The 24239-nt window shown below is 32.5% G+C and overlaps 1 protein-coding gene across 1 annotated transcript in view; it reads left to right on the top strand.

Moving 5' to 3' along the window:
* Window positions 1-18676: 18676 nt before the first annotated feature.
* Window positions 18677-24239, top strand: part of LOC114329455 (uncharacterized) — a 126595-nt gene continuing 121032 nt past the window's right edge. Inside the window, exon 1 of the mRNA XM_028278570.2 lies at window positions 18677-19094. The gene's annotated coding sequence lies outside the window, so the exon portion shown is untranslated. The remainder of the gene's footprint in view (window positions 19095-24239) is intronic.

The following is a 24239-nucleotide window of genomic DNA, read 5'->3' as shown; positions in this document are numbered from 1 at the left end:
GTTTAATAGAGGAAACTGAAGAACCAAACAGATCTATTACATGACTAAACTTGTTTCCATACAGGGCCAATCTACTAATTGGTGCATATTGACCATAATTTGTAGCATGTCGTTGTTCCCTGAATATTTGTGGATTTCGTGTCAATCTAGCAGGTATATTAAAGTATACAAGACTTATCAATTCTTCGGAGTTAATAACACCAGAGATAATTTTGCGAAGACAACAAATATCCAACATGACTCTTCTGCGTTCAAGAGTTTGTAAATTTAATCTCTTTAATATATTATCATAAGTATAATTTCTAACTGTTAAACCCATCTTAAAAGCTGCGAAACGTAAAAATTTGTTTTGAACCTTTTCAATATTTAGGATTTGATATGCATAACTAGGTGACCAGATAATAGAACCATATTCAATAATTGATCTCACGATACTGCAATATAAGATTTTTATTGTGTGAATTGACAAATCTTTTGATGAACGCAATACAAAACCCAACATCTTAAATGCTTTCGAAACAGTATGGTCAATGTGAGAGTAAAATGTTAATTTACAATCAAATATTATACCCAAATCCCGAATTTCGTTCACACGTGTGACAGGAGTATTATTAATAAAATATTGATGGTGAATAGGCGAATGGGATCTAGCAAAAGTTATTAAAAAGCATTTATTAATATTAAGTTCCATATCATTTCTACCACACCACTCATAAAAATCATTTACTTGTGACTGAAGCTGAAAAATGTTATCCTCATTATTGACAGTCTTATATATTTTAACATCATCAGCAAACATTAAAAAGTTAACTTCCTTAAAAATAGAGTGAACATCATTCAAGAACAGATTAAATAGAAGGGGGCCACAGTGGGAACCTTGCGGTACTCCAGATGTAGCTGTAAAAGCATTAGAAAGAAAACATCCTATTTTTACACTTAAACTTCGATTAGTCAGGTAACTTTGCATCCAATCAAAGAGACTTCCAGAAACACCGTATGCTGTAAGTTTTGCAAGTAAGATATTATGATTGACCTTATCGAATGCTTTAGAAAAATCAGTATAGATGGAATCTACTTGTAATTTGTTCTCCAAAGCAATAACAATGTCATTCTGATGAAGAAGTAAATTAGTTACTGTAGATTTACCCTGTACAAAACCGTGTTGTTCATTCACCACTTCACCAGAATACTGCCGAATTCACAAGTAAGCTGCTTAGTAACTAAATAATCTAATAATTTTGGAATTGCTGATATAGTACAAACTGCTCTGTAGTTTTCCACATTTGACTTTGAACCAGATTTAAATATAGGTTTTACGTAACTTCGTTTCCAGCAATCAGGGAAAACCCCTTCTTGCAAAGATTTATTAAAGAGTATACACAATGGCTTAGATATAGTACAAACACATTGTTTTAATAGATAGTTAGGAATGCCATCAGGGCCAAAATTTAGTTTAGGAGCCAAATTGTGAATACTCTCAAAAATAGTATTTATGTTAAAAGAGCATGAACTCATGTTACCAGCATTTTCAAATTGATATTGTGGGGGGGTAGTATTATGGTCAGTGAACACTGTAGAAAAAAATTTGGCAAATAAATTCACAGCTTCCTCCCCAGAACTACTTTGATCATCTCCTAAATATAAATGGCAAGGTACATCATAATTTTTTTTGCGACTGTTTATATATTTCCAAAAAGTGCCTGGGTCATTGTTAATTCTAAATTCAGAATCTCTAACATATAAATTATAACAATCTTTACTCAGTGTACTACATTCAGATCGTAAGTTATGAAAAATAATAAAATCATCATAATTGTTGAACATCTTATACTTTTTATGATATTTTTTCTTTTCTATTATTAGTCGTTTTAACTCCGGGCTAAACCAAATTGGAAATGTACTTGTCTTACATACTTTTTTAGGAACATAAGAATTTATTGCATGATATTTAATCCTAGATATAGATACAACATCTTGTTTCCCACGTTATCCAACATGACCTAAACCTTGACGTATGCTGCACAAACATATTATACTTAATAATAGCAATAAACATATTTCACAGAATAATTATACAGTTTTAAGTTAAAAAATGTTTTAGTTACTTAAGGTTTGGAATAAAAACCGTTAATGAAACTTTTTTGCTATAATATAATTAAATAAATCGTGAATAATTGTGACATTTGTTGGAAATAATAATTAATTGTAAGGTACTATTACTATAAATTAAAATTGGAAATAATAATCTTAATAAAGTATGTAATTGTAACAAAATGTAGATACTTAATGAGTTATGCTTCGTTTGAAAATATTAATACTTAGCATATTTTTCTATAGTAACGTCTTCTTCCTTCTTTTGTGTAGACATGACCCTGTCTGTTTTTTCAATGGGCCTCCAGTAAATGGTGGTTCCATTGTTTTCGTGGTATTCCTACTGATCGTCTTCCTATTGGGGAACCGTCTCTCACCGTCATTACTACTCTATTTGTTAGCATTCGGCGTATGTGGTCATTCCATTCTACTCTTCTGTTTTTCACCCAGTTATTAATGTTTTCTGTCTGTTTGATGTCTGTTTTGTGAATTCTGCCTTTCATTTCTTTTCCGATATTTTTATTTCTCCATATTGTTTCATTCAGGCAACTTGTAACGTTACAAACGTCACATCTTTGCTATTTTATTTTTAAATAATTATTTTACTTTATTTTCTTTAATATTTCATTAATAATTTTCTTCTATTCGTTTTAACTGGCTTTTTCGTTACAAACTTGTTTGGCGCCCTCTTTTATTATCTTCTATATTTACTATATCTCTTTTTATTTAAATCATCAACTGAACATACTGAACGTACCCCGTATATCCTTACTCTGTAGATATCTGTCTTTTAATACGGAACATGCCTGCCACCTCCTACGTCCCACTGTCATGGCAGTGACACTTGGTCTCTCAATTCTCAGTATGGTGTTGGAAAATTAATTTCGGTATAAAAGCCAAAGAAGCCTCAAAAATAAGACAGTTATTTCCAGACTTTATCATTCTCTTGGGGTGAGTTTTCATACAGTTTTTTATAATAATTTCTTATTGTCATTTTTTCCTATACCTAACCTTCCATGTCTACGACCACATGGTCAATTTTAAATACCCATTTCTTTCTAATTTTCATATATGCACGTGTAAATCAAATTTTATCTAGTAATATCAATCTTAATTCCATTTAATTTACCCCTTGCCATCTGCTACTTTTTGAATACTTTTTGGCAAGGGTACCTTTTCTTCTTGATGTCAAAACTTATACACGTTTTGTATTCTAGTTTTTGGGAATAAATCAACCTTTCTCCCTTTGGCAGCCTCAAGCCGTCAACATCACCGTGTGATATAAGGCGAAGACAACATGACATCTAGACTGCAATGCATAACATGTCCAGCTGCAGGGGCCTATGGCCGAACATCTTCCCAGGTCTATAAGAAGTCTACAACAGTACCATTCGACATCAAGAAGTTACCAACGAACCAGATACCAAAAGCCATAAGTATAATCCAGAAATTGTTAGTATTTGGCAAGAATTTGAATATATTTGTTAATGCATTGAATAAGTCATACTTTTATTATATCTCTATTGAATAATAAACATGATTGGTTAAAAATACTGTTTTGTTTGCTTCCATTCTAAATTTTCAGAGTTCATATCTAAGATTAGGATAAGACGAACACCGAACACACACCCTGAGAGACTGAGCTAAGCTTAGGTAGACAATAGCAGTGCCGCGCCAGCACGTGGTAGCGCCTGTGTGCAAAACATTTAATGGCGCCCAAAAAATAGGCATTTTTTTAAATTATTTTGTTAAATAAAACAATGTCAATAAAAATAAACAATTATTATTTGTTGTAACCAAACAAAAAAATTGGCAATAGGAAAATAAAAAAAAGGTAAAATAATTAAATAAAAATAAAACCTTTGGCGTAACAACATAAAAAAGTAAAGATATGAAGTATTATTAAGTAATCATGAAGTATCATGGTAGTAAAAGGCGCAGATATTGAGCACTGAATTTATTAAATCTTGCCCAAGTATACTTTCGCTCCTTGAATGGGTGTTTCGTCAAATTGGAATGTATCCTTGAATGTCGTAATATTTGTTTAAATTAAATAATGGCAGAAATTAACATATAGCTCACACTGAACAAAGGACAAACACATTAAAATCAAATGCCGGTACTACATTAGGTACATATCGAAAACGCTCCTGATGATGCTTTATTAGAAGCGAAAGTATAGGTACTTGGGCAAGATTTAATAAATTCAGTACTCGATATCTGCCTTTTATTTTCATAAAATTCATATATTCGAGCATTCAACAACCATTTTCTATTAAGGATATAGGCGCAAAATGTCGCCTGTCAAAATTTTCAATGTGTTTTGAATGTATTCATTTTTTCGAATCCTGAGAAACTTACTTGTATTTTTGAAAAATTTAAACGCAGATTGAGAGGTTATAATATGTACATTATTACCGAGGGCTGAAAGTCCCTTAGAATAACCAAAAAGTTTCTTGTGAACTAGATATTTGTAATTAAAAGTCACACTAAATTTTCTCTATTTTTCATCCCTGTAACTTATTAAAATAAACATTATAGAAGTTTTTAGGGACTTTCGGCTCTCGGTAATACTGCAATGTTTCATTCTGCGCTTAAATTTTTCTAAAATGTTTGTTATTTTTCTCAGGATTCGAAAAAAATGAATACATTTAATAAAAACACAATGAAAATTTTGACAGGCGACATTTTGCGCCTATACGCTGTGAGCTTCGCTGGTGTCGCTCCTAGCGGACTACTAATTTAACTTTCACCGGTAATTTTTAAATTTATTATTTAATTGTTATCGCTTAATATTTACAACGCAAAAAAGTAATTAAATTGTAATCGATTTTTTTAAGATTTTTCTAATCATTTTGACGTTCTATTAACAAAATATGAATTTCTATACTTCGGATACTTTCACAATTATCGTGTAGATGGCGCTAAGATTAATAAATTAATAGATTAATAGAACATTAAAAAAACTTAAATTCAGTATTTAAAACCTAAGTATATTTAAGGTAAAAATAATTACCACAGCTTTGACCAACAGATATTTTTTTTAATTAATGTTTTTAATTTTAATTTTAAATTAATTATTTTGACATTTATGTCAAATTTCCGGTAAAGGTTTACAGACTTGTCACTACTGGCTCTCGCGAATTTGTAAATATCCCCTCTACGTACGAGCTCACAGCGTATACCCTTAAACATGAAAAGCTATTTTATAAAAAATTCACTTTTCGCGTCTTCAGTTCGGAAAATCTTTAATCTTTTTATACAAAAATGGTGAATATCAATTTTATCTAATAGACTCTATCTATAGAAATAATAGATTTTGTCAAGCGCTCTGATCTAGTGGTCGATCTTAAATAATTTTTTCTAAGTTTCAGTTTAGAAAAAGATCGTTCAGCAGTGCAACAGATAGGTATGGGCAGAGTGAGCAAAATGCGAAGAGCTTTTGTTAAATTTGGGCAACTGCAGTTAATTCGTTTAAAAATATAAATTATAAAATTTTACAAACATCATTATTTAATTCTTTCAACAAAATCTGAAGCTGAATAATTTTTTTAAACAAATCGTCCCTCTCTATAATCTAGATTTCTAGATGATCAAAACTCATAACATATTTTTTTCAAATTTCCACACAAAAGTTTTAATTGTGAGTTTTCTGTACCTACTGTCGTTCAAATTATATAAAAATTTAAAAGATTTCAAATTTTCATTTCAAATTTGAAAGATTTCAAATTTTCATTTTTATTTACTGAAATTAATGCTTGATCGAGAACACAATAAAAGAAATCTTTGTATGACAGTTTAGGACCCAAAATCGGTTCGTCTTTATGTTCGTAATCGAACTGTCAGTTTTTTTTTCGAAGCCGTAACTGTGCGGCTGGTTAAAAACTGGGCTCCACACCCAGTTTCTCTGCAGTTTCATTTGCTGTAGCAATAACATCAGTAAATTTGCTATCTGTCCGAAACTCGTGCAAGAATTATTTTAACACTTACAAATCATTTAAGACCAGCTCCATATTCATTGTTTTTTATTGAAAATTTTGCTAACAAAGTTAACTTGCATCAGAACTTCATACAATATGTGGATTTCTGGACTTAGCGTATGAATATAAATGTTGATATACTTATTTCATATCCTAAACATTTTTTTGGCTGCATGTCTTTACAAGCTTTTTCGTTTATGCAGATTTAAATCAATACGTAATGTGCCTACCTTTGAAGTTGTGATATACAGAGGGACAAGGTCGGTAAATGGGTAAGTGTTGTTTTTACCAGCGTAAAATTTTTATAACAACTCTAGTGGCGCCCTATAATTGCTGGCGCCTGTGTGCGCTGCACACATTGCACACGTGGACGGCGCGGCCCTGGACAATAGCTGTCTTAGTTGGTTGAGATATTATTTTCGAATAGTATTTCAATTAGCTGGGGTAGTCTATTGTTGCTTTTCGTTTCAAACTTGCAGCTATATTCACTTGATCTTCCTCTTCTGTTTCGAGCTTTCCGTAGCTAGATAGTGTGATGCCTATGACTAGATATTTAAATTTCATCACTTTTGGATGGACGATGGATGGATAACAATTGTCTTCACTTTGAGAGATTAATTATCGCCTGCATAACAGATTATTTTAAGTTGTTTTTCTTCCATTTGGTATCTCTTTTTAGTTCTTACTTTTTTTATTATTTTATCCATGATCAGGTTAAACAGTAGAGGACTTAGGAAATCCCCCTCTCTTATTCCATTACTTAGCTTTAATTGGGTCAGTTAGTTCATCTTCTACTTTTACTTTTATTGTGTTGCTCTGGTAGATATTTTTGATCGTTTTAATTATTCCTAATGTTGAGGTCCTACGTAGAATGGGTAAGGAATGAGAGACTATTAACACAATCAAAGAGCGCCAATTAGAATATCTTGCCATGTTATGAGGAATGAACAGAGATATGGCTTGTAACTCATTCTTCAGGACAAGGTATTTGGAAAGGGAGGACCACTCAGAAAAAGAATATCATGGCTTCACAATCTTAGAAAGTGGTTCAATACATCTACAATCGTACTATTCCGAATAGCAGCATGCAAAAACCATGCTGATCGCCAACATCTGGAACAAGTAGACACCGTAAGAAGAAGATACTGTGGTACATTCGAATATTCGCCGTCCAGTACAATTTTATTTAAAAAAAGCCACGTTGCCACATCTTAAAAATTTTATTTTTGTACTTATCATCATCATCATCAGTGGCGTTACAGCTCTTTAGGAGCCAAAGCCTTCTTCAGGACAATCCTCCATTCGCCCCTGTATCTGGCAACTCTTCTCCTTGCTCTAATTTCAATAGATTTTAAGTCATTCTCTAAATTGTCTTTTTACCTAAGTCTCGGTCTTCCTCTTGCTCGTTGTCCTATCAGCTCTCGAATTAGTTCTTCTAATGCTAGGTTAAATAAGAGACACGATAGTCCATCCATTAAACATTATACAGTGAGCACGTAAAGGTTGGAATAAATTCATTTTCTCGAGAATTGACGACTTTGAAAAAAAAAATCCTGAAACAGGTCAATTTTTATTTTTAAATTGCCATTTTTTGACATATGTATCATACTAGTGACGTCACCCATCTGGGCGTGATGACGTCATCTATAATTTTTTAAATGAGAATAGGGGTCGTGTGATAGCTCATTTGAAAGGTAATTCAATTCTCTATTCAGTAATATAAACATTAACATAATTATTTATACAGGGTGTCCAAAAAATTTTTTTTTAAATTAAATTTATTAACATAAAAAGAAGAATGTGTGTAATTTATTTATCTCAAAATACATTTTACTGCTACCAGAAAACAGGAAATGATGTTTATTTGACAAATGAATATCGTTTTTTGCTTAAATTCAATATTAAAGCCGCCACCCACCTTCCTCTTGACAGATTGAACATTTAATTTAAGCGAAGAGCAATGATTATTTTTCAAATACACATTTTTTTCTGTTTTCTGAGAGCAGTAAAATGTATTTTGGACTAAATACATCACATGCATTCTTCTTTTTATCTCAATTAATTTAATTTAAAAAAATTTTTTTAGACACCCTGTATAAATAATTATGTAAATGTTTATATTACTGAATAGAGAATTAAATTACCTTTCAAATGAGCTATCACACAACCCCTATTCCTATTTAAAAAAATCATCGATGACGTCATCACGCCCAGATGGGTGACGTCATTAGTATAATATATATACCAAAAAGTTGAAATTTAAAAATAAAAATTGACCTGTTTCAGGATTTTTTTCCAAAATCGTCCATTCTCGAGAAAATGAATTTATTCCAACCTTTACGTGCTCACTGTATATATTTATTGTACATTAAATAGAAATAAAATGACATTTTAATATCAACACAGCAAATCCTGCCTAAAGCTTTACAAAAATTTGAAATTGATACCTTATGGCTTGATGATTTACTGTATTTGGTTTCTGATTCTGTTTGGATGGATTGTACCTGAATGAGTAGGTTCTAAGAGATAATTTACTGTGTTATATTCTATCTTAGTCCAGGGTAATAAGGTTTTTCCCATGACACTCGAGCAGCCAGAGTATTGAAGCGTTTTTTCGACAGGTAATACCTATAAGAGCAAATTGTAACTATTTCCTGCGTAGGATCTGGCGTCCATTTTTATTTATAAACAATTAAGTGTCAAAAATGGCATTTTCCCCCTTTTTTCAAATCAATGGAAAACAGTGAAACTTATGGTTTTTTTAGTAAAAATATCTTTAAGATTATGGAAAAAGTTTTAAAATGACGTATTACAAAGTTTGATATACTCATTTATTGTTCATATAATTGCGAAAAAAGGTCGGAATTGGAAAAAAAATTAATATCGCAATATCTATTATAAAAATCAGTGTACAGCTTTGAAATTTTTGTCATATAAGGGTTCTTTGGTGCTTAATATGTGATAAATATTTCAAAGCGATTTATTCAATTGTTTAAATTTTATTCAAATTGTTTATCCCAGAGAGCATTTTTTTTGCAATAACATAAGTCAGAAAAAAATGACGTTAGAACCATTCCACAGGTGTCAAATGAAAGAGCATGAGCTATATTTTCAACTTGGTTTAAAAAAAGCGAATAAAAAATGCATTTATTAGTAATAAATAATTATGCAAAAGTATCGTAAATCTTTCCTTATAAACTTTTTATTTTGTTATATAAGAAATTATATATATTTATTACAATTTTTTATCAATTATGATATAAATAACATTACTTGGTAGTTGTGCACTTAAAACAGGGTAAAAAGTTAATATTTTTGTAAAAAGTTATCCAAAAAGTTTATAAAGAAATATTTACGGTACTTTTGCATAGTTATTTTATTACTAATAAATGCATTTTTATTCGCTTTTTTTAACGCAAGTTGAAAATATAGTTCATGCTCTTCCATTTGACACCGGTGGAATGGTTCTAACGTCATTTTTTTCTGACTTGTGTTATTGCAAAAAAATGCTCCCTGTGATAAACAATTCGAATAACATTTAAACAATTGAATGAATCGCTTTGAAACTTTTATCACATATTAAGCACCAAAGAACCCTCATTTGACGAAAATGTCAAACCTATACACTAATTTTTAAACAGTTATGGCGAAAATATTTTTTTTTGCAATTCCGACTTTTTTTCGCAGTTATATTAACAATAAATGAGTATATCAAACTTTGTAATATGTCATTTTAAAGCTTTTTCCATAATCTCAAAGATATTTGTACTAAAAAATCATAAGTTTCACTGTTTTCCATTGATTTGAAAAAAAAGGGAAAAATGCCATTTTTTGACAGTTAATTGTTTATAAATAAAAATGGCCGCCAGATCCTACGCAGGAAATAGTTACAATTTGTTCCTATACGCTATGAGCTTCGCTGGTGTGGCTACTAGCGGTTACTAATTCAACTTTCACCGGTAATTTTTAAATTTATTATTTAATTGTTATTGCTTAATATTTACAACGCAAAAATTAAATAAATTGTAATAGATTTTTTTAAGATTTTGCTAATCATTTTGACGTTCTATTGATAAAATATGAATTTCTTACTTCGGATACTTTCACAATTATCATGTAGATGGCGCTAAGATTGATAGATTGATTTATAAAATCATATTATACGGAACATTAAAAAAATTTAAATTCAGTATTTAAAACGTAAGTGTATTTAAGTTAAAAATATATACCACAGCTTTGACCAACTAATATTTTTTATAATTAATGTTTTTAATTTTAATTTTAAATTAATAACCTTGACATTTATGTCAAATTTCCGGTAAAGGTTTACAGACTTGTCACGACTGGCGCTCGCAAATTTGTAAATATCCCCTCTACGTACGAGCTCACAGCGTATAGATATTAGCTGTCGAAAAAACGCTTCAGTACCCTGGCTGCTGAAGTGTCACGAACAGGGTATATTTTTGTCTTATTACCCTGGCCTATCTGTTCTACTACCTGTAATGGCTTTTCAGGCTTCTTTACTTCTTCAGGTTTCATAAAAATTTCTACGTTATCGCAAGGCTTTATTCCACCTCTCATTTTTTGCTTTAATTAACTCTTTTTTTATTTCTTTGTTTAAACTATTGTACTGTTGCCGATCGGAAAGGTACAGTTACGATCATTGAATAGTTTACAGGCTTACGTATCTAGAAGCCGATTTTTTTAAATTTTACCTCGTTTAAACGCACCTTTTACGTCAAAGTGACGTTACCAGTGGTGTGCCTAGAATAGGTTGATTACAATTTAAAAATCAAAACATATAAATATATTTTACAAAATTTAACAAAAATGCCAAGGGCCATTAGTTGCCGAGGCATTAAGCTAAATAAAAAAAATTAACAAAATGGGAAGTATACAAAGAAGTTTTTTTGGAGGAGTTTGATATCGTTTTATTTTATTTTTCAACACTCGAAATTTTTGACAAGTATTGACTTTTTGAAATTTTTTGACTTTGACATTTATCAGATCCGTACGACGCTGAAATTTTACAGTATTACAATATAAAAATTAAGGTGTAAACTATTCAGTGATCGTAACTGTACTTTGTTGCTAGCCATTTATTATAAATATCCTTCTTCTTCCCAACAAGATCTATAGTCCATTAGCCTTAGTTTATTTTTGCAATGGAAGGGTCTTGAGAAATCGTTTTGGATTTTTTGTACTTATGCCATCCCTGTATTCAAAGAAGTATCCAATTCTCGTTGAATATTAACCCCTACAGACATTTTCTGTATGCATCAAGTGAAATTCGTTCCATTAAGCTTCCTGTCAATATCCAACCAGTTTTCATTTTTCTGATTATAATATTTGAGTGTAATCTTGTAGATTAGAGAAGTTGTTTGCTCAGAAAGGAAAGCAAGAGGCGCTTTCGAATATTGATGTTGTGTTTTTACATCATCGCCACTGAATTATTCTTGAAACATCAAAGTCTGATGAACAAAAATGCTGAACAGATAGTTACCAAATGCAGAGACGTCGCCAGAAGGTTTAATATATACGATTATATTTTTTCTTTCGTGTCTCTTTCGTTATTAATAAAGACAGATCCGTATTTAAGGCCTATTTATCAAAAACGTGTTATATACTGTTTTCGGGAAGAAAATTTTATTCATTTCTTTATAAATTCTCTAACGCGCAAAGTTAAAGTCATCGATGGTGATCTTTTGTCCGATTCTATGTCTGTTTCGTATATAGCGGCTTATACACATGTAGGTATTTAGTTTTGTTTTCATTGATTAAGAGCCCTATCTTTTCTGCTTCCTTCTCAAACCTGTCGAAAGTCTCCTTCATTCTGAATCTAGTGTTTTTTAGTTAGTTCTATATCGCCTGTAAATGCCAACAGTAACAGTAAGTTTGATCCTTCTTAATGGAATACTGTCAGTGTTTCGATTCTTGCAATTTTCATTATGTGTTACAGAGCTGAGGAGTAAGTTGAGGAGTTGTGGTGAAAGTGCATCTCTCTGTTTTAGTCCAATGTTTATTTGAAATGCCTCAGAGTATTGGTTAACACTCTCACCTTACATCGTAACTAGAGGGAAAAGAGGGTGTTTTTCAAATTTTCTCGTTGGGTATCAAACCCTTGTGACGACCTGTCGAATTTGAGAGTAGGTACTTACGGCTTACAAAAGCTAAGAGTAAGGTTGCCTAGGTGCTAAGTTTTCTCGACTCTGTTTTACGGAATGGAAGCTTGGACCTTGAATGGGCATCAGTGAAAAAACTGGAATCATTTGAGTTGTGGGTATATAGAAGAATTCTGAAAATATCATGGACAGAACACGTCTCACAAACAAAGAGGTTCTGAGAAAGGTGAATAAAGAAATGGAAGTTTTAAATACAATAAAAACCAAAAAATTGGAATATCTCGGACATATTACACGTGGAAAGAGATACAACTTGCTCCAATTGATTATGCAGGGAAAGATTCAAGGAAAGAGAAGCATAGGAAAACAAGGAAGACGCAGAATATCGTGGCTGCGCAACCTGAGAGAATCGTACGGATGTACATCAAATGAACTTTTCAGAGCAGCCGTCTCCAAAGTCCGAATAGGTATGATGATGACACGCGGAGATGCCACTTGAAGAAGAAGACTTACGGCTTACATAATTTTGGGTGTAGGTGACTGGTTCTGTTTCCTTTTCCTGTGGACGTGGAATTATACACTGCACTGATTCTTTAATGTAATTATTAATAAATTATCATAGTTCCGATTTGTTACATATAACACTTATGGTAGGGGAGCCCAAGCGAAGATTTTTGCAATTACTCGAGCGCGTCAGATTTTCACATGGGGAGAAACCTTGTACCCTGTAAATGTACCCCTATCATAATATATTGGATCTTCCTACAGAGGAGTTCGTTAAGGGGGTCCGAAAAAAATCTATCCTTAGAAAAACTCCAAATCGTCAGATTAAGATAAGGTAAGTTAAGTACATACAGAACAGTGTATATTTCAAAAATCTGACGATTTGAGCGGGGTGTAAGGAAATGTGTGTCGGGTGTCACAAAGTTTCACAAGGAAAAAGCGAATATTTCGAGAAATAAACGTCAGATCGAAGAACTAAAAATACGTCTTCCATATTTTTTAAAAATCTATCTAATGACACTAAACACAACCTCCCATGGAGAGGGGTGGGGGTAAATTTAAAATTTTATATGTAAATCCCGCGATATTTCCCGAAATAAACATCAGATCGAACTGCAAAATATACGTATTCAATATTTTTGAAAAATCTATCGAATGACATTAAACACGACCCCCTACGGAGGTGGGGAGGGGGTTTACTTTAAAATATTAAATAGGAGCCCCATTTTTTATTGCAGATTTGGATTCCATATGGCGTTATAATCGGAAAAAACGATTGTTGGAAATGGAAAATTAAATTAAAAAATGGAAAGTCCCCACTAAAATGGAAAACTTTACTTAACTTTTTTTGGTTTTAGGACCTACTCCCCAACAGGTCCACATAACGCTCGAGTAACTGCACATTTAGCATACTTTCTTTCCCTACTAGGTATTATAACTTAATTAAAATACTTTTTTTTAACGTGAGGGAGAGAGAATGAAAACTAAACTTTTTGAGTAAAAACGGTAAAAATACTAAGAGCGAGAGCGTCACTGGCGTTACGTTTTTCTGAGACTTCCTACTCTCCTACTCCTTCCAGGAATCTGCACTTCAGCCATTCTTCGTATTGGGTGATTAGCGTCTCGACGTTGAACATGACCAAACCATCTCAACCTATGCTCTCTCATTTTGGCATCAATTGGTGCCACACCTAGGCTCCCCCTAATTCAATATTTTTAATTTTATCCTTTTTTGTCACACCACTCATCCATTTAAGCATTCTCATTTCCGTCACATGCATTCGTTGTTCCTATTTATTTTTCACTGCCGAACATTCAGTTCCGTACATCATAGCCTGTCTTATGGCTGTTTTATAGAATTTTCCCTTCAACTTCATTGGAATTTTCCTGTCAGACAGCACACCACTCGCTTCCTTCCACTTCGTCCATCCAGCCCTAATTCTACTGCATGCATCTCCATCTATTTCTCCATTACTCTGTAATACCAATCCCAGGTACTTAAAACTATTGCTTTTTACAATCAGTTCACCATCCAAAGATACCATTTTATTTGTAGTAACTCCATCTTTAAATGAACATTGCAAATACTTTGTCATTGTCCTACTAAGTTTTAAACCTTTTTCCTCCAGAGCTTGTCTCCACTGTTCCAGTTGTTGTTCTAAGTCTCTTTTCAGTGGCGGCCGGTCAGGGTCGGCAGTGTGCCCACACATTTATAGATATATATATTTTTTTAATATTTGTATCTGTGGAGTAAAAAAATCTGTCAGATAATACAGACTAAATTTTATTCAAGGTTTTTAAAAGGATTAGATCAATCCGAGCGTTAAGTCATCCCTGCGCATTTCAGACTTCTCAAAAAATGAATGATCCGAGCCATTAATCTGATTTTTCGGCTAGGCGACCCCAACTAATCCGTAGCTTGACGATATACACGTAAAACTCAACGAAATAACAAGTCGATGAGCAAGCGAACATGCATTCTCTCCGTAGGCATTAGCGGTAGGTACGGCACATTTAAATCTGCCGGTCGGTGTTTCATTTGAAAGCATCGGCAGAAATTGTCAAAAATAATCACGCCGTTTTACGTCGTTTAATTGATATTGTAATTTTTTTAAGTTGTCAGGAATTATCATTTAGTGGACACGATGGATAGAAGCATTTGTTAAAAATCAAAGTAATTATAGAGAATTAATAAAATTGTTTTAGAAATATTTACTTTCTGATTCGAAGTGTATTCGTAATACAGAATGAACTAATACATATAATCAAATAGTTACATTTTGAATAACGTTATTGAATCTGAGATTTATAAAACCATTTGCTTTTCGATTGAAGTAGATGAAACTTCTGATTATCATGTCATTCATAATTATCAATTATTGTTGTTCGATACGCGTTATGTGGTAATATTTATGAGAAATTTTTAGGTTTTAGAGACGTGAGTAAAAGCAATAAGGCAGAATATATTTTTGGTGTGTTAAAGAACAGATTAAAATTGTTTGATCAAAAATAAATTGGTAGGGAAAACTGGGGCAATCTTATGATGGCGTTGCTGTGATGTGTGGTGAATTGAATGGTCTCCAGGCAAAAGTTAAAACTTTTGCATCACAAGCTTTACTTACTCACTATTATGCGCATATAATGAATTTAGTTTTGCATGATACGTGCATGTAAAAAATAAAGAATATCGTTTTTTCTTGCCAGTTTAGCTCACCTAAACGGACTACTGCTTTAGAACAAATTTGTTTCAAAAAAAAAGCAAACAGTTTGTCAGACGCGATGAAATTTTAAATCTTGGTTAGTTTTATCTAAGCAGATTATCTCTGGTAGTTTTAGTATCTGTAGCAGATTTTCGTGAACAGCTTTTGGAAGTTTTTGATTTTATTATCGAAGGCGACGATTTTGAAAGTGGCGATACCTCGATCCGTGAAGCAATCGGTTTGAGAACTTTATTAAATAATTACTCTGTTAATATTCTTTTAAATATTTTTAAGACAGAGTTTGCCCAAGATATTCATTCAAATAAACGGGATTTATCTTGTCTCAAAAGAATCAACCCGTATTGTCGAAACACCATGAAACAAGAGAGAATGTCAATTACATCAAATAAAAAAAAAACAACAAAAAACACCAAAAAACAACAAAAAACACCAAAAAACAACAAAATCTCCTATGATGATTTAAGCCTTTTAGTTTGATGGTATACCTATATGAGGAGACAAAAAAACCTTGCCGACCCTGTCTGTAAGGCCACGAGCCGCCACTGTCTCTTTTACTATTTCCTACTAACACGACATCATCAGCATACATTAAGAACCAATGAATGTTACCCTGTAGTTTCGCTGTTATCTGGTCCAAAACTAATGAGAATAAACACGGACTAAGCACCGAGCCTTGGTGCAATCCTACTTTCACATGAAATTTATCAGTCTCTCCCACACCTGTCCTAACACTAGTCGTTGCTCCCTCATACATATCCCTCACAATCTTTACATATTCACCAGGGACTCCTTTCTTATTGAGTGCCCACCACAGAATTTCTAGAGGAACTCTATCATATGCTTTCTCAAGATCAATGAATACCATATGAGCGTTTGTTTCTTTACTCCTGTATTTTCCCATCAACTGCCTTATAATGAAAATTGCATCTGTTGTTGATCTGCCCTGCATAAAGCCAAATTGATTCTCGGATATTTCGGTCGCTTCACGTATCCGTCTATCAATTACTCTTTCCCATATTTTCATGGTGTGGCTAAGCAGTTTTATAACCCTGTAGTTTGTACATTGTTGTATATCTCCCTTGTTTTTGTAGACAGGTACTAGTAGACTGCTTCTCCATTCGTCTGACACAACTTCCATAATTCTATTAAATACACCTGCTAGCGACCTTGTTCCTGTCTCTCTAAATGCTCTCAATACTTCCCCAGGAATATCATCTGGTCCTACCGCTTTTCCTTTCTTTATTTTTTGAAGCGCTTGAGCCACTTCCTCGTTTGTTATTTTGGTGACCATTGCTGCTACTGTCTCCGTTGACTCTACAGGCTGTCTGTCAAATTCTTCATTTAATAAGCTGTCAAAGTACTTTCTCCATCTCTTTTTGACATACTTTTCTTGAACTAGTATTTTATTATTTTCATCTCGGATACATCTAATCTGATTAAAATCTTTTGCTTTCTTTGCTCTCTCTTTGGCTAGTTTATATATTTTCGTTTCGCCTTCCCTGGTATCAAGTTGATCGTATAGGTTTGAATACGCTTCTACTTTGGCTTTTGTTACTGCTATTTTCGCTTCCTTTTTCGCCACCATATAGTTTTGAAAGTCTGTGTCGGATCTGGTTTCTTGCCACTTTTTATATAATTTTCCCTTATCTTTTATTTTCCCTTGTACTTCGTTTGACCACCACCAAGTCTCTTTATCCTCAAACTTTTTTCCTGGCGTTTTCCCAAGTATTTCAATAGCAGTCCCTCTAATACTACTGGCCATTTTTCTCCAAATTGTATTAGGGCTTCCTTTCATGTTCCAACATATTTTGTCTACTACCTATTCTCTCCCTGCCTTCTCATCTTTTAGCATCCACCACTTGATTTTTTGTGGTCCTCTCCGATATTTTGGTTTAGCTTCCCTTTTTTTTTACCTCAATGTCCAGAACAAGCAGCTTATGTTGTTGGCTTCTCTTCTTCTTTGAGTGCCTCTCCTATCGGAGATTGATATCATTAGGGCGATTCTAATTTTATTTACTGCTGTTTTGAACAATTCGTTAGTGGAACAGCCAAACCACTCTCTCAAATTTCTCATCCAGGACATTCTTCTACGGCCTGGATTTCTTCGTCCTTGGATTTTTCCTTGCATTATATTTTGTAGGAATGTGTACTTTTGTCCCCTCATCAGGTGGCCTAAGTATTCAAGTTTTCTCTTTTTTATATTCAGTAGAACTTCTGGCTCGTTATTTATTCTGCGTATTACTTCTTCATTTGTAATTTTATCCACCCAACTTATTCTTAGTATACGGCGTAGCACCACATCTCAAAGCTTTCAAGATTTTTAATATTCCTCTGTTTAACAGTCCATAACTCAACACCGTAGAGCAAAGTACTGAATACATAGCATTTTAACATTCTAGTTCGTAGATGAATACTAATATCACGATTACAAAATAATTTTTTCATTTTTATAAAAGTAGACCTGGCAATTTCAGTACGTCTTTTTATCTCGTGATTTTGGTCACCTGTTTCATTGATGTTGTTGGCTTACTGTCTCACTAACTATTGCCTTGCAGTCCTTGCATTCACGTATGTCTCCTTTCCTTATCATGAAATAGTCCATTTGGGATTGATGTTGTTCACTTTTGTACGCAATAAGATGAGTTTCTCCCTTTTTAAAGAATGTGTTAACAATCGCCATATATAGTGCTGTTGCTAATTTAAGCATATCATCTCCAGCTTCATTTGTAGTAGAAACCATATTTATTAATATTTGTAATATATTTCAATATTCTTGAATCCAATATATTTTTTATCGTGTACCCAAAATGGGATCGTTGGCTTTTAAAATGTTAAAACAGTTTTTAATGAATTTATTTATTGTATGGAAATGATTTTATAATTAATTTATGATAGCAGAAAAATAAATATTTTTTATAATGCTTTAACCACCATATAAAATGAATTTTTGTCACCTCCGATTGCCATAAAAAATTCAAAAATACTTCTACCCCTTCGGTTTATTTATCATTTGATGCGGCAAATTTTACCATAAAAAACACACAAGAGTATGTTTCGACACTTGCAGGGAAAATACGGTGGGGTCGGCTCTGGGTGGAGAGAGACCATTTAGGGTGAACATTAGCAAAGAAGGGATGAACATAAGCCATCTCAGTAAAGTTACGACGTGCGTATTCTCCGATTTCGATTTTTAACCCGTGGCATACACGGCGCAGACCTACCACGGGCGCTCTGGAATAAATCACCGACGTTTGTTTCTGCCCGGGCCTTGCTTGCAAGACTGTATTCTCTGCTGTCAAATTCTCAGCTTTTAGGCAATTTTATATTCTTGTATTGCAAAAATATATGCTTTAACACTGTCGTGCATAGATCGTGAGCTTTATTTTCACTTTAGTGACATATTCTTGGGGTGAAAATCGCAGTGAGGTGGTGAAGAAATTCGCAAGTAGCTAGTCTTTCTTTCGATACAGCGGTTTTTGTGTATTCTCAGGACAGTTTATGGTAAAAAACGAGCAAGTTGTATGAAAAATCGGCGATCAGGTTGAAATATGTGGTAGATTCGAGTGTTACGAGACAGTGCATCGATTTCAAGTGCTTTTTAACAAGTATTATGGAGAGGAGGGAATATAAATTGGACAATGGAATTCCAACCATTTTGATGAAAGCAGGTTAACTAGGTAAGGGTTTATTTTTACCATTACATCTTTTCCAAGACAATAAAGATTGTTGTTAAGCATTACATACACTCAATGTGTACATATTTTGTATAAACAAGCATTTACTATGCAAGTTTATTATTGTCACGGTTCTATACTATGTATAATACATAGGCATATACCTTTACATATGTTTTGCAAATAACTCCTCGAGGGTTTTATGATTGTATCCTTTTAAAACCCTTGAAAATTGTTGTTAGCGCCCAATACGCTAAATCTGAGTGTATTTTATATAAACAAGCTATTGTATTGTCTTTGTTGATTTATTATTATTTATATGTTTTGTATTATGAAGCACACAATAACAGATATTTACAAAATATTAACTGGTAATTTTCGCTTTTCTAGCTTATGCTAGTTTTCGGCACATTAAAACGTCGATTTAAATTAACTTATAGCTTTTTTTCCAATCCTGGCCAGTTTTCAAATGTAGTTTCCCATGATTGTGCCTATTATTGCGTTCATTTTTTACTTAACTCTTTAATTCTTCCTTCATAGATTAGGTAAGTACCTAAGTGTTGATTTTAATCATTACACATTTAAAAACACTTCTTCCTTTTTAAACGCTTTTCTTTAGTACAATCGTTTGGGTCAAATATTTAGACGTTAATTTGACTGCTTTTTTTTCAATGCAAATGAATGAAAATTTGCAGACATATGCATTCGCGGGAACAATATACGCATAGTCAATAATTTTTTTTTTATGTTTATTAAAATTGTTTAAATAAAAAAAACGATTTTAATGGAAAATGCTTAAATTCTCTTGTTTTTTACAATGAAGAAACTTGAAACTTTTACAGATTGTAGCTAATTATATGAACTATACATAATTTCACTTTTTACGTTAATTGTTTACGTTACGCTTCATAAATAAATAATAAAGTTTCAAATTTTTTTCCGATTCCGACTATTTTTCATGTTTGTACATCATATGTTTTATACGTATATTTTATGACGACATATTTTAATGTATAAAAAGTGTAAGAATAAAAAATAAAAAATAAAAAAATATGAAAAGAAAATTTAAGAAACGCTTTTTTTTAGTTGCAAGTGACTAAAATTAAAAATATTATAAAAAATCAACTAAAAAGCAAAAAAATAAAAAATTCAAACTTTAGGGATTATTCGAAAAAAACTGTTAGACAGATTAAACATACAAAAATCTCACACATTCGTTAAAAAATTGAAAAAAATCTAACACGTTCGTTAAAGAAAAGCGTGGGGCGAAAACCGTTTATTCGATGAAAACGCGCCCCACGCTTTTCTTTTTTAACGAATGTGTTAGATTTTTTCAATTTTTTAACGAATGTGTGAGATTTTTGTATATTTAATCTGTCAACAGTTTTTTCGAATAATCCTTGAATTTTTTTTATTTTTTGCTTTTTAGTTGATTTTTTATATTTTTAATTTTAGTCACTCGCAACTAAAAAAAGCGTTTTTTTAAAAAACATTTTTTTCTTCTCATATCCTCTCTTTAGCCATTATTTCCATTAATTTCTATTTTTGGCCATTGATCGTCTTTAATTCTTCAATAGTTTTTCCTTTATTCAAGACTATTTCCATGATCTGATATATCCATTTCCTTCTGGGCTTCCCCTTCTTCTTTTCCTTCTACTTCCCAATTCTTATTTTTGCCTTGTAATTCTTTCTGGTTTCGAACAAATAATATGTTTTTGAATTGTCCAGTTTTTGCTTACTAATTCGTTGCAAGATATTTCGGATTAAATAAGATTTATCATTTAGTAAAGTACCTTTAAACTTTGGATATAATTTAAAATTGAACCTAATCTAACGAAAGACAAAGACTAAGGGTGACTATTCGTTACAGCATTAAGGGAGTACAGTCATTTTGTGCTTGATATCGGCCCAGTCTCTTAATCTGAGGAATTCCATCCGAATTATCTTGCAACGGATAGTACGTATGTTATTATTGATACTGTTGTAATATTGTGATTTTTTTTTATTGACTCCCATTTTAACGTCCCTGTGTCTTAGTATTGTTGTATTAATTATGTAGTATAATCGCGTAGACTTATTTCCTCTATTTGTTATTTCCGCGTCTATTTTGCCATCATCAGTTACAATGCTAACCAGATATTCGTCCATTGACATTTTTTTTCTAATATTGTTCCAATACATTTTTTAATCTCCTGTTTGGTTTGGTCTTCTTTTTGATTAACTATCATGCATTGTTTTTGATCTATTTATATTCATTTTCTTTCACCAGCCTTTGCATTTTATTTTTGTTGTTCGCTACCTGTAGGTAGATTATCTAAATTAATGACACTGGCAAACCCAAAAGGCCAGAGTGCAATATCATCTGTGTCGAGTAAATTCTGTAATTTTACTGGTTGCAAGTTAATATATCCAATAATTATTGTATTTAGGTTTTCTTCTTTAGCTTTGAGGTTACTTATAATTCTGTCCATTATTATGATGAAAAACAATGGGCTTAACACTAAAAAGTCGGAGGGGCCAATTTGGCCCATGTTGTGATTTGAAGTTATTGTAGTTTTTTTATTTGAGGCAATAATAATTTCATGTTTTATGACTTTTAATATGTTGATACAAAGCCTTATTTAAAACAAAAAATATTGTTTACTAAATTTTTTAAATGGTTTATTATGGTAAATGGTAAATTACCATAGAAGTCTAAAGGGGCCAAATTAGCTCTGTGTAAGTTATAATCTTTTTGTGGGAAAGTCTTTCTTTCAAATTCCTGTCGGTTGGGTAAAATTATATTTATGTATGTTTATTGTAAATGGCTATACCCTTATGCTGCTACTAATCATCTGCGCAATAAAAATACAATTGTTGGTGAACACAAGTGAACACAAAGATACAATTGTTGGTGTAGAGGACCAAATGACGCGTTTTTAGACTACAAAAGTTACTACAAGACCATGGCCTATGTACGTGTTTTATAATACTCTTGACTTGGGAGCAATAAATGCATGGATTATATATAAAGAAGTAACTGGAAGTAGACTCAGTCTTGGTAAGTTTATTCTTCGGCTGTGTGAAGAATTATGGGCTCCACACCTTGCCACCCGAATCTAGTACTACGCCTAGCAACACCAGTTCTACCAACAACAAGCACTGTTACTATCCAAAAACGAAAAAAAAAAATCAGTTGAAAATATTTTGTAAAGGAAATCATACTTCCAATCAATGCCACGGCTGTAACAAAGTAATAAGTATGTGGCAATATTTTGTAAAGGAAATCATACTTCCAATCAATGCCACGGCTGTAACAAAGTAATAAGTATGTGGCAAATGTCAAAAACTGCATTCTGTATGGTGTTCCGAAGTTGTTGATAGGCAGCGAATGTGTTAAACAATGAAACTAAAAACTAAAATCAGATTCTATTGTCTACTAGAGTTGATTTAATTTCTTTAAACTGAGTTTTTATTGATTTAAGAACTTGGGGCCAAAATGATCCCTTCCCCCTCTTTTATCTTTTTGCTTCTTTTGATTTTATTGTATCTTTGGGCTCCTACTTGTCCTTTTTCTCTAATTGTCTTGTATGTACTTCCTATGATTCTGATTAATGTTTTAGGTACATCTAGTTATTTCTGCCAATTGAATCAAAAGACATCTTCTATTTTTCTTTCTGTTATATTTATTAATATATGTTGTCATTTGTCTCCCTATCTGGCCTAAATGCTGCTTATTCTTCTTCAAATTCTGGTTCAACGTACTCCCTTTTATTATTACCGATGTCTATAATTTATAGATAACGTGGTCTAGGCACATTGTTATGTAGTTTTCATATTGGGTGTCTTCTCGTTTTTATATATTGATTTTTTTGATTTTCCAAGCTTCTTGGCAAATTCTCCTTTCAATTCCTTTCCCTATACTCCTAGATAAGGACTTTATCATTTCTAGTGTAATTTCGCTCTCCTCATATACTTATCCTGTTTTGATTCTATTAATGGCTTCGTCCATTTCCTCTCTTGTCATCTCCGGTAATGTTTTCACAACTTTATCTTCCTCGGTCTTCGTAATTCGCCCCATAATATCATATGGAAGTGAGACGTAGACACTGAAACAGCGTGAAACATTAGACTAAATTAGACGAGATAACGAGCGAGTGAAAATAAAGACATAACCAGGAACTCCAAGCACCCTATGGATACGGAATGGACTGAGATCGAATAATGACAAACTACTAAATAAAACCTTCTGGGAAAGGCCCGATGGCAGAACATCATTTGGTCGCCAAGAATAAGATGAAAGAATGCAGGAACGGCAAAAGACTGGTAAGAGTTGACGACAATAGTAAACGTGGCTAAGACTCCCATAGAGTTGTAGAGCCAAGGAAGAATACAATTTTACAGGTTTTCTGGTAGATACAGCGCAGATCTACAGCGGGCGCTCTGGAATAAATCACCGACGTTTGTTTCTGCCCGGGCCTTGCTTGCAAGACTGTATTATCTGCTGTCAAATTGTCAGCTTTTAGGCAATTTTATATTCTTGTATTCCAAAAATATATGCTTTAACACTGTCGTGCATAGATCGTGAGCTTTATTTTCACTTTAGTGACATATTCTTGGGGTGAAAATCGCAGTGAGGTGGTGAAGAAATTCGCAAGTAGCTAGTATTTCTTTTGATACAACGGTTTTTGTGTATTCTCAGGACGGTTTATGGTAAAAAACGAGTAAGTTCCAACCATTTTGATGAAAGCAGGTTAACTAGGTAAGGGCTTATTTTTACCATTAAATATTTTCGAAAACAATAAAGATTGTTGTTAAGCATTGAATACACTCAATGTGTACATATTCCGTATAAACAAGCTTTTACTATGCAGGTTTATTATTGTCTTGGTTCTATATTACAATACATAAGCATATACCGTTACAAATGTTTAGCAAATAACTCCTTAAGAATTTTATGATTATGTATATCCTTTTAAAACCCATGAAAATTGTTGCTAAGCGCCCAATACGCTAAATATGAATGCATTTTATATAAACAAGCTATTGTCTTTATATATTTATTATTATTTAATATGTTTTGTATTATAAAGTACATATTAAAGATATTTACAAAAGATCAATTGGCAATTTTCGCTTTTCTTTCGTATGTATTTATTACCCGTGTTG

This window comes from Diabrotica virgifera, chromosome 7 (genome assembly GCF_917563875.1).
Source record: "Diabrotica virgifera virgifera chromosome 7, PGI_DIABVI_V3a".
In the NCBI taxonomy this organism is placed as follows: Eukaryota; Metazoa; Arthropoda; class Insecta; order Coleoptera; family Chrysomelidae; genus Diabrotica; species Diabrotica virgifera.
The sequence above is the reverse complement of the archived record's forward strand: the minus strand, read 5'-3'. Positions and strand labels throughout refer to the sequence as shown.